Source organism: Lithobates pipiens, unplaced genomic scaffold (assembly GCF_037356315.1).
Source record: "Lithobates pipiens isolate NorthernLeopardFrog02 unplaced genomic scaffold, aLitPip1_a1.2 Scaffold_18, whole genome shotgun sequence".
NCBI classification, from domain to species: domain Eukaryota; kingdom Metazoa; phylum Chordata; class Amphibia; order Anura; family Ranidae; genus Lithobates; species Lithobates pipiens.
The window spans coordinates 563,862,810-563,875,983 of record NW_027507758.1 but is presented as its reverse complement, the minus strand read 5'-3'; positions in this window follow the sequence as shown (position 1 = coordinate 563,875,983).

Sequence of the window (13,174 nt, the reverse complement as noted above, 5' to 3'; positions counted from 1 at the left end):
CGCAAAAAATCCTACAAATTTAAAGGGAAACTACAGCCTCTTTCCTAAATGTATAGCCCTATTTAGGAAATAATCAGTTTAAAGTAACAGTGAACTTTGGTTTAAGAAATTATATATATTTTTTAATGTTATTCAAGAATGTATTAACTCAAAAACATCCTGCCTGCAAGGACAGGACTATAAAGCTGCCTACTATGTTCTCCTAGCCATTCCTTTTGTGGATTGAATGATGCCCAACATTCATAGTTGAAACAGTAAGAAGGGGTGTCACCACCTCACTTGAGTAAAGGTATAGCTTTACTTTATCAAGACAATGGAGGGATAGGGACTTGTGGCTGATTTCCAGATTATAATAACCAGGAGCTCAGTGGGGATGGTGGAATCAGTTCAGCTTTTTTCATTCAGCCCATTGACCCATGTATGGCCAAGCCTTTATGCACCAAGATCGGGGATTTCTGGGACAGTATCAAACGTTTCTGCTAAAATAATTATAAAAAGCCATAAAATTTGTAAAATTAGCATCATAATATGACCTACCCAAAGCATTTTGGCTTTATCAAGGCCCCTCGGTCAGCGGTACTGATTAGTATTTTGAGTGGAGGCCTTATGTTCTCACCCTACAAATCAGATCAGAGATCCAATCAGCTTCTAACTTGTTCAATTAAGCTTTGACAAAAAAAAAAATGGAAGCTGATTGGATTCTATGCAGAGCTCCACCAGCTCCACCAGATTTTGCACTTTCCAATTATAGTAAAACAACTCCTTAGTATCCACATGGAAAGAGGCATTGGGCTTCTTTATTAATCAAATCATTTTCTACCATAACAATTCCAGTTTTAGGTGGGTATTGGTGGATTGGATTATTTATTAGCCCCTTACCTCTCTCACAGACTCCAATAATGACATTTTCCAATACATATGAAAATCCATTTCCATGCAAAAGTCTTCAATCTCCAAAGCTCCCAAATATTTATTTATTATAGACTATATTGGTCAAAAAAACTGTTTAGATGTTTCCAGTGAAGGCCACTGTTAATCCTACAGCATACCAACACATTTTAAACAATTGTAGGCTTCCAACCTTGTGGTAACAGTTTAATAAAGGCCCTTTTCTGTTCCTACATGACTGCCCTAGTGTACAAAGCCAGCTCCATAAAGATATGGTTTGGTCTAAAGGAGCTTTAGTGGCCTGAATGGCATCCTTACCTCAACCATATTATACACCTATAACATGACTTGGTAACAGGAAAAAACTTCAAAGGTATCCTGTGCAAAAATAATTTTTGGGGCCATCAAGTGCAAACATTCATTCAGTCAGATTATAAGAGCCCCTCTAATTCCAAGCTAGTCCTTTTGCAGCTGCACAGTTTGCAAAATTGGTATGTCCAACTCAAATAGATACATTTTCTTATATCCTCAACAGAACCCTTACTGAACCTCATAAGTATCATCAGTCAGATACTAAAAGGTTGTATTGAGACCTGATTCTGTACCAGTTCTTCTCATCTACCATCAGGACTTGACCTTAAAAATCCTCTTTTGGCAACATCTGCACAAATTCCCAAAGAGACACTCCAAAACCTTATGGAAAGCCTTCCCAGAAATGTGAATGCTATTTTAGCCACAGGGGGGGGGGGGGGGCAGAGACAACTACATATTAATATTCATAGCTTTGAAAAGGGATGTTCAATAAACTTAAATACTGTAGCTGGGACATTCAGGTGTCTAAAATGTTTGCCCCTATAGGATATATACATGTAGCGCTGACATTTCTGCCTACTGATCCTTTGTTTTATTATAATGTAAGTCTATGGACATTATCATGGCTTAGTATTTGGCGCCATCTAGTGGCCATCGACAAGAAATGGACTTTTCTTTCTTGAACATTGAAAAGCATCATAGGAAGGGACTATGTTTATGTTCCTTTTATCTGACATTTGCATACCCAGAATGCTAGGTGCCCTACCCATGGTCCCCTGGGACAGAACTGCATGCTGGGTAAATTATAAAAGGGCCCTGCGTGGCCATCTTAGGCCTCTTCCGGACGCATGGTCTCCCTGTGAGGACCTGTGAGGAGGTCTCCAGGGGGAGCGTCCTACAGCCATTGCGGAGCGCAGTCAAAACAGACATTGCCAGTCATCTGACGGCTGGAGAGGCACAGTGACCAGATCAGGAAGGATCCAGAGACACTTCTCAGAGCGTCACGGGACTCGGCTCACCAAGCGTATCGGAGCGGTGTGACGGAGCAGCCGGCATTGAAGCAAGCCACAGTGCACCGGACCAGAGCTGCTGTACAGGACTTCAGATCCAGTTGGTGAGCGGGTTGCAGTCCACAGTTTTATTACACATTTGCATCCAGTTAGACTCATATACAGTGTTTGCTGGGACCTGTTGTCCCGCGGAAGAAGCTCATGGAATCTGACATTAGGCAGGCTTAAGGCCTAATCCTCATTGCATCTTGAGCATTGTACTGTACCTGAGAGAATACTCACAGGAGCATTTAAAGAAATAGTAACAGGATCACTTTTAAATCCAGCCTAACTTCTTTACCTTTTGGAGTACAAATTATAAAAGACCGTCATAGCTAGCTGAAGAAAAGAAGATTAAGGACTGTGCACTATTAACAAGATCTTGTAAATAGCTTTTAAAGCAGGGGGAGCTCCCTTGTACTTTCACCTTGTATAATTGTTGTTCTGATTCATTGTTCTGTCATTTTATGTTAGGATGACAGTACAATTATTGTAACCACCTGTTTATCATTTACAGTAAAGTACATTTGTGGTTAAGTATCTCAATTGTGTGGAGTATTCTTTTCTCTCAGCAGGTGGAGCCATCGGGTATTCTGCTAATAATACAGGTATATTATATTGTATTGTGTTTTGTGGGGTTATCTCTTGCCATTTCATTACACATTTCTATTGCATCACAGCTGTGTTAAGGGGACTGCGTCAAGTCAAAGGGGGTTCATTAGCAAAGTACAGGCCCAAATAAAACCAGCTGCTCCTTCGGGAGTTAGTGCTACATACAGTATATAAAGCAGAATTCAAAACTGAAATGCAAAGTTTGAGCTTAGATCGGGCTTTATTATATTTGAGTAACTACAGAAAGTGTGTACATAGCTAGAACATTGTACTGTATAAAATTTTATTGGGTGACCTTCTCCTGATTCCCCAGCAACAGCAGAGAGTCAGCGAAGAATCTTGTATCATTACTGAATCAGTTAGACAGAGATGACTTCACCAAAAATGACATAGGATTCTTACTGTGTATCTTGTGTTTTATTGGAACCTGGCCTTCGTCACCACTGGAATGGAATTAATTTCTTTGCTAGAAATTTCTGATTTAACCCTACATTCTTTTTTTTTTATGCAAACGTTTATTTAGGGAAATATGGTGGTACAAAAGAATATTGCATATCAAATATACATTACTGTAAGTGATACATTGTAAAATTGTATTCGGTTATAAATCAGCATTCTAAAGAGAGAGCATGACATTTCTTAACAGATGTAAAAAATCGGTATTAGTAATACATGTTTTTAATATCAGGTTATCGGTATTTTAGATTGTGGTTTAGTCTAAAAAGGGATATTTTAAGTCATAAAGTGGTATATTGTATTTATATCTGTTGTTTACATCCTTATGCTGAAAATTAGACTTATGAAATTAATTGTCTATGGATTGAAATAAAATTTGAGAAAGTTCAAACCAGGGATCCCATTTATTTTCATAAAATTGTGTAGAATTACTGAGAGTGGATTTTTTTTTCCCCATAAGACTGATTGTGTTTAACCACTTCAGCCCCGGAAGAATTTACCCCCTTCCTGACCAGAGCACTTTTTGCGATGCGGCATTGCGTCGCTTTAACTGACAACGTGCAACGCTGCACCCAAACAAAATTGATGTCCTTTTTCCCCACAAATAGAGCTTTCTTTTGCTGGTATTTGATCACCTCTGTAGTTTTTATTTTTTGCGCTATAAACAAAAAAAGAGTGACAATTTTGAAAAAAAAATGCAATATTTTTTTACTTTTTCCTATAATAAATATCCCACATAAAATATATAAAAAAAAATTCTTTCTCAGTTTAGACCGATATGTATTCTTCTATATATTTTTGTAAAAAAAATTGCAATAAGCCTATATTGTCCTAGGGAGTGATTCTAACTGTGGGGGGGAGGGCTACCACTGACATGACAGCGATCACTGCTCCCGATCACAGGTAGCATTAGATCTCTGTCATGCCACTAGGCAGAACAGGGAGATTCCTTGATTACATAGGCATCTCCCCGTTCTGCTGCTCTGTGACACGATTGCGGGACACGGGCAGACATTGAGTCCGTGGGACCTGTGGGCATGGTCACAGAGTATGTGGCGTCCGCGCCCAAAATCCGCAACTTAAAGTGGACGTGCAGCTGTGCCATTGTGCCGACGTATATAGTCCTTCACTGGTCGGCAAGCGGTTAATCTTGTCTTCAACTGGTCAATAGGAAATAGGGAGGATTTCCAATGGAATGTAATTAACCTATGAATGGCTACACATATCGTGTGAATAAGTCTCATATGTGGTATAGAGATATCTGGGATGGTAGTAAATAATAAGCAATTATTTAAGGTAAGGTTAATATGAATACTGGAGATAGTTGTGGCAAAACTTTCAAGTTGTTTCCAGATATGCAAAATGTTGTCACATTCCCCAAAAATATGTGAAAGGGATCCAGAAGATAGACAACCTCTGAAACATGATGATGGAACATATGGAAAAATGGCTTGCAATTTAGTGGGTGTAAGTGATCTAGTACCCTTATGAAGGTCTGTGATACAGTTTTTCCATTCTTCAGTGGAAAGGAATAAATTACAGTCAAATTCACATTTTAACATGTAAGGTAATTTTTCCTGTGACTCAAAATGCACTAGTGCAAGTATAGTCATAGGTGTGCATAGCCTATTGCATTAGTGCGTGCACCCCAAAACTCAAACACACATGCGCGTGTGTGTGTGTATATATATATATATATATATATATATATATATATATATATATATATATATATATATATATATATATATATATATATATATATATATATATATATATATATATATATATATATATATATATATATCTCAGTAGGGCAGAGATTGTATAGTTTATTTTTTATTACATTTTTACAAACATTTTTTACAATAATTCTTTCATTTTTGTTTTACAGTTTTTTTAGGAGACCCCTGATGTCTCATTTTTGAGGCAGAGAAAGGGATTGATGACAAATTCCCCAGTCCCTTTCTCTGCATTCAAGCAGCAGGGATAATCTGTGCAGCACAGGGTCATTAACCACTTCGGCCCTGAAGATTTGGCTACTCAATGACCATGCCATTTTTTGCTATTCGGCACTGGGTACAGCATAATTATCAATTAACCACTTACAGACTGGACCATTTTGCTGGTCAAAGACCAGACCACTTTTTGCGATTCGGCACTGCGTCGCTTTAACTGACAATTGTGCGGTCGTGCGACTTGGCTCCCAAACAAAATTGACGTCCTTTTTTTCCCACAAATAGAGCTTTCTTTTGGTGGTATTTGATCACAACTGCGGTTTTTATTTTTTGCGCTATAAACAAAAATAGAGCGACAATTTTTAAAAAACTGCATTATTTTTTACTTTTTGTCATAATAAATATCCCCCAAAAATATATAAAAAAAACATTTTTTCCCTCAGTTTAGGCCGATACATATTCTTCTACATATTTTTGGTAAAAAAATCGCAAAAAGCGATTATTGATTGGTTTGCGCAAAAGTTATAGCATTTACAAAATAGGGATAGTTTTATGGCATTTTTATTAATAATTTTTTATTATTATTTTTTTTACTAGTAATGGCGGCGATCAGCGATTTTTATTGTGACTGCGACATTGCGGCGGACACATCGGACATTTTTGACACATTTTTGGGACCATTGTCAGTTATACAGCAATCACTGCTATATAAATGCAGTGATTCCTGTGTAAATGACACTGGCAGTGAAGGGGTTCACCAGTGGGTGGCAGTGTAGGGGTTAAGTGTTCCTAGGGGTGTGTTACTAACTGTGTGGGGGATGGGCTTTCATTTAGTGAACACTGATCTCTGCTCCAATCACATGGAGCAGAGATCAGCGTCACTAGTTGCTAGGCAGAATGGGGAAATGCTGTTTACACAGCATTTCCTCCATTCAGCTGTCCCGTGAGACGATCGCGGGCATGCCCGCGGCGATCGAGTCCGCGGGACCCGCGACCGGACTCACGGGGGTCCCGACTGGCACCCGAGCACGGCGGCGCGCTCGCGATGGCAGCGCGGCATTGAAAATTGGACATACCTGTATGCCAATATGCCTGCCCGTGCCATTCTGCCGACGTACATCGGCATGCGCCGGTCGGGAACTGGTTAAAGTGAAGCAAACAAAATTGGCTCCCTTTTTTCCCCACAAATAGAGCTTTCTTTTGGTGGTATTTGATCATCTCTGCAGTTTTATTTTTTTGCGCTTTAAACAAAGAGTGACAATTTTGAAGAAAAACACTATTTTGTACTTTTTGCAATAATAAATGTAGCAGTACCCCCATGGGGGCAGCTGAGTTTGTTCATTACCTTTTGTCAGATGGCTCCGCTTCCGATCCCCACATGCAATTACACAACATCAAACAGTCAGGACTCTGAATTTTATAATGCTTTATTCTGAGTATAAATCGTGGGCTGTTCAATAGGCCCCATCCAACCCCAGTCAAAAAGGGTATTAATCTGTAGCTGTGGCTTTTGTTGATTAAGTCCCTTAAAAGAATCCTTTCCTGATTCCAATTCTCTCTTGTATAGCGCTCCCAATATTGACAAATAAGCATCGCTCTGAATAATGCTGTGGATGTTGACCTCAAAGTCACTGGCCACACTGCCTATTTCCATGAGTTGTGTTGTCAAACTTCCCTCAATCCTGGAAAGTGCTTGATACTGTGGTCCTTGGATACACAGTATGAAGTTAATGAGTAGCGCTACTGGATTGCACTCCCGTTGCTCTCTCCTAATCAACAGTCCATGTTTTACTCACAGAAAGTTGATTCCCAGTTTTCTCCTTCCTCCTCCTCCATGATGTCTGGCACATCCTCCATGATGTCTGGCACATCCCCATGGAACGCCCGGTCTTCCTCCAGTGTCCGGTCTTCCTCCCTGGACTCGCCTCCGGCTATCCGGCTCCGGGATCTCTGAACTCCTGGATCTTAAGCCTCCTCCCAGAGGCTCTGGGATCTCTGAACTCCCGGACCTCCGAACTGCTCGACTCTGGCCTCAGAGCATGTGACCCTCCCCCCTTTTTTATGAGAGACCTCCCATTGACCATGGAAATTAACCATTGGTCAATTCTCTCACATAGGTTTCCTGCCACTCAGATCTCATCCCATCCTCTCTTTCCAGCAGAATCCACTGTCAAGCAGAGGAGGTATCCCTGAGCCCAAGTGTAGACAGCCACACCCCCTTCTACTCTGACACTCCCATCCCTAAATAAACAACCAGGCCTAGTAAAGAGCAGGACCCTGGCTAAATTTACCTGTCACTATATTCTATGCTGTCAAAAACACATCACTAAGCACCTACCTAAAAGTAGAGGGCGCTACATAAATTTCTCCAATTTTTTAAAAAAAAGCACATCTTTTTCCCCCTCAGTTTAGGCCAATATGTAATCTTCTACATATTTTTGGTAATAAAATCACAATAAGCGTGTACTGGTTTGCACAAAAAATTATAGCGTCTACAAAATAGGGGAAAGATTTATGGCATATTTATTAATATTATTTTTTTTTTACTAGTAATGGCGGTGAGCTGCGATTTTTTTTTATTGGGGTTGCAACATTATGGTGGACATTTTTAACATATTTTCTGGACCATTGACAATTATACAGAGATCAGTGCTATAAAAATGCACTGATTACTGTGTAAATGTCACTGGCAGGGAAGGAGTTAACACCAGGGGGCATTCAAGGGGTTAACTGTGTTCCCTAGTGTGTGTTCTAACTGTAGGTGGATGGGACTGACTGGAAGAAATGACAGATCGTTGTTCCTAGCTAGTAGAAACTTACGACCGGCCTCTCCTTACAGACTAGGGATTTGTGTGTTTACACACACACCCCTGTTCTGGCTCTCGTGCCACAAATGTGTGTGACCGCCGGCCACGTGAATTGGTACCCCCGCAGTGCAGTGGGTGCGCACGCACCGTGATCCTGCTTAAAGGAGCCGGAATACAGCTACGACAGCCCGCGGAAGTGTGTCGTCCTGCCGCAGTACAATGATGGCAGCTGGTCGTCAAGCAGTTAGCTTGCCTAGCCTCTGTCACACCCTGTGCGCACACCTATGGTAATAGTATACTTCTGAAATCAGACCTCTTCCCCTTGGATTTTTTTAAACATATCTTTTTGTAGAATGTGGATGGGTCTATAGATGTGGTTTGGTAAGCAGTATTGAAAAAGTGTCTGATTTGTAGAAAATTCAGTATTTGAGATTTGATATTTTGCCTTTAGGGATGGGAATGATGAAAATATAGAATTTTCCAAGAATTTATGTAATGATATAAAGTCATTCTTGATGCACCAGGAAAAGCTATCCAAATATGTATTCCTGAATTTTGGGTCTCCTAAAAATGTGGCATGCGGTGCAGTTTTTTAAATGAAATTGTATTTCTTTTTTATAATCTGAATAAATGTAGTGAATGGTGCACCAATTGATTAAGCGTTACTAGATTGTTTTGCGGGATGTTCTTTGACCATAATATTCCGGAAAGTGTATAAGGAAGAATGGAGTTACCTTCAAATTTAACCCAGGGAATCTTTGAGTTGGAAATATGCCATTGGGACATTTGAGACAGACATGAGGATAAGTAATAATGCCAAAAATCTGTGAGGCCGAATCTTCCTTTTTGATGTGTGTAGTACCTTTTGGGAGAAGTGAGAATGTGCCTCTGCCCTGACAAATTTATTCATTTCTTTTTGAAACTTTGATATATAGATTTTATTTATTCTGATGAGGATTGCTCTGAAGAGATATAATAATTTGGGGAGCATTATCATTTTTATGGCTGTAATTCTGCCTAGAAACGATACATGAAAAGATTTACATCGTTTTAGAGTTCTTCTCAGTTTAATAATAATGGGATATAGTTTTTGGAAAATAAAGATTTTATATCTGGAGTAAGGCGAATCCCTAAGTAGGATAGAGAACCCATTGACCAAGAAAATGTAAATTAATTTTTAAGGGAGCTAAATTGTATTTTAGTTATGTTTATAGGAATGCTAGTGGATTTTGAATTTTGTTAACAGATAAACCATAAATGGATGAGAATTGTTGTAGAGTTTTGAATAGATTTGGTAATGAAATGCTAGGTTGGGTAATAAGAGCATATCATCAGGGTACATGCAGAGTGTGTATGTTGTATTTTGAAAAATTCAGAGTTTCACCCGGGAAGGCGAATTCTTGTGTGAGAGTTATTATATAATGTATGGAATGCATGAAGAAATTCACCTTGTAGCCCATATTTTGATAAATTAAGTATTTCCAAGAGACACTGTCAAATACCTAACTACAATTTCCTTTAACAACCATCAACTCCCTTACCCATTGTATGTAGTGTATCCAACTTCCATCACCTCCAACCACTGCTATGTCCTTTCCCCATTTTATCTAGTGTACCCATCTCCCATCAACTACAACCTCTGTAATTCCCTTATTTTTTTGTACTTAATGTATTCAACTGCCATCAACTCCAACCACTGCCATCTCCCTTATTCTTGTACTTACCGTATACAACTACCATCAACTCTAACCACTGCCATTTCCCTTAGTTTTTGTACTTAATGTATTCAACTGCCATCAACTCCAACCACTGTCATCTCCCTTATTCCTTGTATGTAGCGTATCAATCTCCCATGAACTCCAACTGCTGCCATGTCCTTATTCCTTGTACTTAGCGTATCCAACGCCTTTTAACTCCAACCACTGCCATCTCCCTTATTCCTTGTACTTAGTGTATCCTATTACCATCAACTCTAACTACTGCCATTTCCTTATTTTTTGTACTTAATGTATTTAACTCCCATCAACTCCAACCACTACCATCTCCCTTATTTCTTGTACTTAGTGTATCCAACTCCCATTAACTCCAACCACTGCCATCTCCCTTATTCTTTGTACTTAGTGTATCTAATGCCGCGTACACACGAGCGGACTGTATGGCGTACTTAGTCCGTCATACAATCCGACGGACAGTCCGTCATACTTTCGACTGAACGGACTTGACCACACACGGATACCCAAACAGTCCGTCGAAAGCTTGCACGATGACGTGTACAGCACGTACGACTGGACTAGAAATAGGAAGTCCAATACACAGCAAAGCACCCTTCCGCCGTGTAAATCCTTTCTGGGCATGCGCCATTCTTAGTCCGTCGAACTAGCCTACTGACGAGCGGATTGTCCGCTGAAACCAAAGTACGACGGACAGAATTTCGAAAAATCCGAAATACTTAGTACGCCAGACTGCACGCTGAAAAAGTCCGCTGAAGCCCACACACGAGCGGACTGTCCGCTGAAATGTGTTTCGACGGATTAAGTACGCCATACAGTCCGCCCGTGTGTACGCGGCATTACTCCTATCAACTCCTGCTACTGCCTTCTCCCTTATGCATTGAATGTAATTTATCCATCTCCTATCCCTTCCAACCACTGCAAGTTCTTTGCCCATTGTATCTAGTGTACCCAACCGCTACCATCTGTCTTTCCCATTGTATTTAGTGTACCCAACTTCCTTCATTTACAACCCCTACAATATACCTTACCCACTGTACCATACCCAATTCCTATCAGCTCCAACCAATGCCATCTCTCTTACCAAATGTATCTAGTGTTCCCAACTCCTATCATCTCCGACTACTGTTATCTCCCTTACACATTGTATCTGTCATTCCCAAACTATCCCCTCTAGCCACTGCCTCTCCTTTAACCACTCTATCCAGTGTACACCTAATGAAATCTTATTTAATAAGTATTGGCTTTTTAAAAAGAGGCACATGGTTTAAAGCAAACCTTCAGTACTTTATGTATCACTTCTTCAGAATACATACACAAACCAGAGAATTGACTGTGGGGTGAGCAGTGGGCCATGCAAACAACAAATGATTGGACTTCTAAACCTATAGAGACCAGCAAAACTCAAATAGATAATAGAAACACAATACACAATACACTACAGTGCTATCTCTCTGCCAATCCAATGGTCATAGGATATAATTAAGCAACTGATTAAAATAAACAGCCCCAAAAAAGTCTTCTTCCCGGAGATATAGGAATAAATGTCAATAATAAAGACTGGCTAAAACCAACATCATAGATGCTTGCAAGGCTGCCTTTAGAAATGGGCTGGGAATCCACAATCTGAAATACAAGAGGGAAAGGAAAAAAGTACCAAGCAGGCATTGTGTAGCACAATTTATTAAAAGATAAAAAATTATATAAACAGCAATGGCACTCACAAGTGGGTTTTGTGGGGGATGATGACAGTTTGCAGTGGATGGGAAGTCGAAGTATTAACTGGGAGCTATGGTCTTTATCCATTATAGTAAGAAAGCAAGCTGTATAGAAGGAGCGAGATCAGCCTGAGATCCGTCCAGAGGGAGCTGGCGCCGAACTGCCCTGTATAGCCAGGATGGTCAGTCTGGTGTTTGGATATCCGTCCAAAGTAAATATCTCCAGTGGGAGTGTAGAGAGGAACTGTCAGTCTGTAAACAATGGGAACGCATTTTAGAAGCAAGCCAGGCTTCCTTCATCAGCCACTGATTGCTGTTTATATCGTTTTTCTATCTTTTAATAAATTGTGCTACATGATGCATGTTTGGCGCTTTTTTCCCCTTCCCTCTCAAATAGGTAATGCTGGCACTTGTTAATTTAGATAATCTGAAAGAAATAAGAGAGGCATCCTGAAAATGGAAAATTTATATAGAAAAACAAGACACCAGGATGGCATGCCAGGGCTTATTGTTCTATTGGTATAAGTGGGAGACCAGTGGGATGCATTTCCTTTACTTACTTACAGAGACCTGAGACAGGCATGCTGGTATTGTTCATGCTATGGATATAGATTATAGACCAGTAATATGTTGTGGCCTTTACTCAAGAGCTGAGTGACATGAGATGGGCATGCTGAAAACTGGAACTTTCACAGCACCAGTCAATACCTAACAGTGGGATCTTCAGCACCATAAGAAATTATTATCATTGTCTGAGTGAGCTTCAATCAGGCCAGTATGCCCTGTGTCTTCTCTGACTCATAGATAAGAGAAATGGCTATCATTGTCCATGTTTGAGGTCCAAAATTGAAGTTTGTATACCTTGACTAATTAACCCCCTGCTAAGACATTCAGATTTTATATATAAGTTGGCAATTGCTATACAGACTGTATATGTTGCTGCTTCATGGGGTGTGGTGCTTTCTGTGGTGACTGATGGACCATGGAGAGGCGTTTGGGCTTCTAGACTCCTGATTGGAGGAGAGTGTAATGACGTCCTGTTCCCCCTCCTCCGCTTTAGTGCTTGAGATATCCTCTGCCTTAAAACTGATACCCATTCATTCCAGTGTGACTTTTCACACTCGGGCGGTGCGCTTGCGGGACATTATGAAAAGTTCTGCGAGCAGCATCTTTGGGGCGGGTTGGGAGTGCTGTAATTAGCTGTATTTTTTGTGGTTAAAAGTGCCCTGCTAGCATCCAAAAATCAGCACAAAAGCACTGCTTATACAGCGATTTGGCCCTGTTAAAACAAACGGTGCTTTAGCGATAAGGGCCAGCTTGTTCAGTGTGAAAAAGGGGTCTAAGGGGGTCCCATATATGTTTTAATATTTCAGTACTGCACTCTATTTTAGCGGATTTTTTTCATTTTTGTCTAAGTTTTGCACCAATTTATAGAACATATATATTTTTAAGAAAAAATGGGTTTCATAAATTCCCTTAGGCCGCGTACACACGGGCGGACTGTTGGCTCAACTTTGTCCGCTGAACAGTGTTTCAGCGGACAGTCCGCTCGTGTGTGGGGCTTCAGCGGACAGTTTCAGCGGACAGTTTGACGAACAAAGTTTTTCGGAAATTCCGAAAAACTGTCCGCTGAAACTTTGTTTG